Genomic DNA, 4,820 nt, shown 5'->3' with positions numbered 1-4,820 from the left:
GTTTGTATTGCTTTGTACAGTTTTTATTTTTTTATTTTGGTACTTTTTTGTACTGTTTGTAAAGCACCCCCCCCCCCCCATGATGAGGGCATGTGGCCTGGTATGGTTTAGAAGTGGTGGCTGCTCACCATTTTTTTTTTCTTTTTTGGAATGGGGGTTCCCCTCAAAATCCATACTAGACCTAAGGGGGATTGCTTATAGGAGTGCTTGCTATGTTCCAAGCTGTCAGCTCAGCGCACAGAGACACTGTACTCCGCCAATTCGATGGGTTGGGTACCATGTGATAGCTGTGATTGGTCATCACAGTGATCACATGGTACTGTTTACAGTACTGGTCCCTCCCCTTCCCCTTATAACATGGGAAGGAATTTGATCAGTACTTATGAATGGGCACAGAATGAACATATGAACGTCTGCAACTGTTAATACATTCATTCTGTTGCAGTGACACAGGGATCCTTTTTATTTCTTTATGCCCCCCTCCTCTCCTACTATATTATACCCACAACCAATGGCTCCCACTGCTGCAGAGTCTCCTATGAGAAAAGAAGGGGGAGAAGAGTTGCTACAGATGGACATAGTGCTGGATCGAGATCGGGCTCAAGTTAGTGTTTGGGTCGGGGGGTGGCTTGAGGGAGCAGCTTTTGAAAAAATTTTTTTACCTTAACCACGTTAGCTCCAGAGGATTTGGCTGGCCAAAGACCAGAGCACTTTTTGCGATTCGGCACTGCATCGCTTTAACTGACAATTGCGTGGTCGTACGGCGTGGCTCCCAAACAAAATTGATGTCCTTTTTTCCCCACAAATAGAGCTTTCTTTTGGTAGTATATGATCACCTCTGCATTTTTTTTGTGCGCTATAAACAAAAAAAGAGCGACAATTTTGAAAAAAATGCTTTATTTTTTACTTTTTGCTATAATAAATCTCCCCAAAAAATATATCTAAAAAAACATTTTTTTCCCTCAGTTTAGGCCAATATGTATTCTTCTACATATTTTTGATTAAAAAAAATCACAATAAGCGTATATTGATTGGTTTGCGCAAAAGTTATAGCGTCTACAAAATAGGGGATAGTTTTATGGCATTTATTATTATTATTAATTTTTTATTTTTTACTAGTAATGGCGGCGATCTGCGATTTGTACACATTGGACACTTTTGGCATTATTTTGGAACCATTCACATTTATCCAGCGAATAGTGCGATTAAAAATGCACTGATTACTGAATAAATGTGACTGACAGTGAAGGGGTTAACACTAGGTGGCGCTGTAGGGGTTAAGTGTGCCCTGGGGAGTGATTGGACTGTGGGGGGGCTGGGCTGCATGTGACACATCACTGATCAGCGCTCCTAATCACAGGGAGAGCTGATCAGTGACACTGTCATACGAGGGTATGCCCGTGGACATCGAGTCCGCTGGACCTGCTGTCGGACTCACGGAGCTCACGGCGGGCGCGCGTGTGTGCCCGCTAGACAAGCCTAGCGAAATCACATACAATTACGTGATTTTGCGCAGCGGAGCCAGCCTGCCACGGTAAAACTGCGGCGGCTGGTCCACAAGCAGTTAATGCAGAGAATGCATTAAGGTAAAGAGCCTTTTGCAGGCACATGAGTGCCTAAAATGAGTGGGCTGTGCTAAACATGACAGGAAAATGAGCAACGGGCCGTCGCACCTGCATGAATGAACTAATCAGGGGTCTCCAAACTATGGCCCTCCAGCTGTTCAGGAAGTACAATTCCCATCATGCCTAGTCATGCCTGTGAATGTCAAAGTTTTACAATGCCTCATGGGACGTGTAGTTCCACAACAGCTGAAGGGCCGTAGTTTGGAGATCCCTGAACTAACTCATAGTAAGCCAACACATTTTACGAAGTAACCAAATTCCTGGAGTTCAGCTTTAAAGTGGTTCCTAAGCTAGAAGAATTTTTACCTAAATGCATTCTATGTATTAAAGAGGAAGTAAACCCTGATGGGTTTACTTCCTCTTTCATTCCCTGCAAAGGCAAAGCATAATGGACTACTATGCATCGCATAGTAGCCCATTATGTGTCACTTACCTGACACAGGAGCCAGCGATGTCACCGCTGTCCCCTGTAGTCCGGTGCATCCATCTTTTCGGTGGGGTCTCACAGCTCCGTGATGATGTCACTCCCACGCATGCGCACGGGAGCCGACACGCGTGGCAGCTCCATTGTTGGAAATGCCGCGCTCAGTACGCCTGCGCGCCGCTGTCTACGGCGCATGCGCCGTAGACAGCAGTGCCTGTCTTCGGGCAAATATCTCCTAAACCGTATAGGTTTAGGAGATATTTCTTGGACATACAGGTAAGCCTTAATCTAGGCTTACCTGTAGGTCAAAGTGGTTTGTAAGGGTTTACAACCACTTTAAGGAAAAAAACCTTCTGGGTGCAGCCCCCCTTATAATTACCTGAGCCCCATATCGATCCAGCGATGTGCATGAGAGCAGAAGCTCTCCTTGGCTCTCTGTCTCTTTATTGGCTCATACAGCAGTGGGAGCTATAAGCTCCTGCTGCTTTCAATCACAGCCAGTGAGCCAACGAGGAAAGAGCAGGGGGTGGGGCCAAGCTTGAGAGAGCCAGCATAGCAATCGGCTTTCTATTGGGGGCACTCGACAGGGGGGAAAAGCCAGGACAGAGCAGGTAAGTACAGAGTGGCATACTTGTTTTGTTTTTTATTTGAACCTTCAGCCCCTGTTCACACCTATGCGAATTAGATGTGCGTTTCCCCGCATCTAATTCGCATAGTCGGAGAATGTGACTGTCTCCCTATAGAGCTGGTTCACATATCTCGGTTGCTGCGGAGCGCACTGCAGAAAAAACACGTGCGTCTTTGGCTCAGTTTCAGGGCCGAATTCAGGCATAGAATCGCCCTGATTCGCCCCTGAAACGGGGGAACAGGGACGCACAGCGCTCCTGTGCATTCCGCAGTGGGTTATAGTGTGAACCCGGGCTTAGAACCACTTTAATATCTTTGAGCAAACTGAAAAAATATACAAAATGGTGTCTAACTGCATTTCTACTCATGAAATATTAAAGCGGTAGTAAATGCAATGCGATGCTGTGAGTGAGGCACAGCAGCAGGATGAATGGACTGACAGCGCACTAAGCGTGCCATCAATGAAGGCCAAAATGCGCATGCACTGGTGACGTCATTGCCGTAAACATGGGGGGATTTCTCCTAGAGGGAGCAGGTTGAGATGCTATGAAAGACACTAATAAAGAAGTTAATTCAGACTTGCTTTACATGGGGAAAACTATTGAAGGAAAGTTTACTATCGCTTTAAGTCCTAGATTTCAGATAAAATGTTATAGACCCTCACAAAGTGGCATATGAAATGTAAATCTTGATAACACAGATCAAGAGCCAACCTATATAAGCTTTGTCTTTTTTTTTTGTTTTTTGTTTTTTTAGCTGGAATTAACTTTGCAATTAGAGCAGAACAAAAGTTAATGTATAAATTAGGTACTAAAAAGGCTAATTGCCGTTTAAATACTCCATGCACCGTTATTATGAATGAGGCATACTTACAACTGAACTGTGGACTAAAGATTCCCTAAAGTTGAACTCATTTACATCCATTTGATAGTATCAGTTAGCATGTGACTGCGCTGTCACATTCAGGCCAGAGTGTTTAACCCTTTAGCCTACTACATTCTTACAGCTTGCAAAACAGAACCTATGTGTATTAGTCAACAAAGTCACATACTTCTTGCGCAAGAAATTAAAGTGATACTAAAGGTTCCTTTTTTATTTTTAAAAATAACAATCATGTCATACTTACCTCCACTGTAAAGCTCGTTTTGCACAGAGTGGCCCCGAACCTGCTCTTCTGGGGTTCTCTCGGCTCCTCACCGCATTAGATAACCCCCCCGGAAGAAGCGCTCTCCTGGGGGGTTACCTTGCGGGCATGCTCCCGAGTCCAGCATTCGGTATACATAGACGCCAAATACAGGACTTGGCCCCGCCCCCGGCAGCCGCATCATTGGATTTGATTGACAGCAGTGGGAGCCAATGGCTGCGCTGCTATCAATCTATCCAATCAACAGCCGAGAACCCACTAGCTGAGAGATGGCGCATCCCCGTGGGACAAGTATGAGGGTTCAGGTAAGTAAAACCGGGGGGGGGGGGGTGGTCACTGCCAGGTTTTTTTGTCCCCTTAATGCATAGGATGCGATAAGGTGAACAAAAACACTTACCTTTACAACCCCTTTAACCAGTTCCCGACCGGCGCACGCCGATGTACGTTGACAGAATGGCACGGGCAGGCATATTGGCGTATAAGTACGTCCAATCTCTAATGCCACCCTGCCATCGCGAGTGCACCACCAGCGGCGCACTCGCATGACGGTCGGGACCCCCGTGTGTCCGGCCGCGGGCATACCCGCGATCGTCTCACGGGGCGGCTGAATGGAGAAATGCCGTTGTAAACAGCATTTCTCCATTCTGCCTAGCAACTAGTGACGCTGATCTCTGCTTCATGTGATTGGACCAGAGATCAGTGTTCACTAAATGAAAGCCCAGCCCCCAACAGTTAGTAACACACCCCTAGGAACACTTAACCCCTACACTGCCACCCACTGGTTAACCCCTTCACTGCCAGTGTCCTTTACACAGGAATCAGTGCATTTATATAGCAGTGATTGCTGTATAAATGACAATGGTCCCAAAAATGTGTCAAAAATGTCCGATGTGTCCGCCATAATGTCACAGTCACAATAAAAATTGCTGATCCCCGCCATTACTAGTAAAAAAAAAAAATATTAATAAAAATGCCATAAAACAATCCCCTATTTTGTAAA

This window comes from Lithobates pipiens, unplaced genomic scaffold, assembly GCF_037356315.1.
Source record: "Lithobates pipiens isolate NorthernLeopardFrog02 unplaced genomic scaffold, aLitPip1_a1.2 Scaffold_25, whole genome shotgun sequence".
NCBI classification, from domain to species: domain Eukaryota; kingdom Metazoa; phylum Chordata; class Amphibia; order Anura; family Ranidae; genus Lithobates; species Lithobates pipiens.
This window is presented reverse-complemented; position numbering follows the sequence as displayed.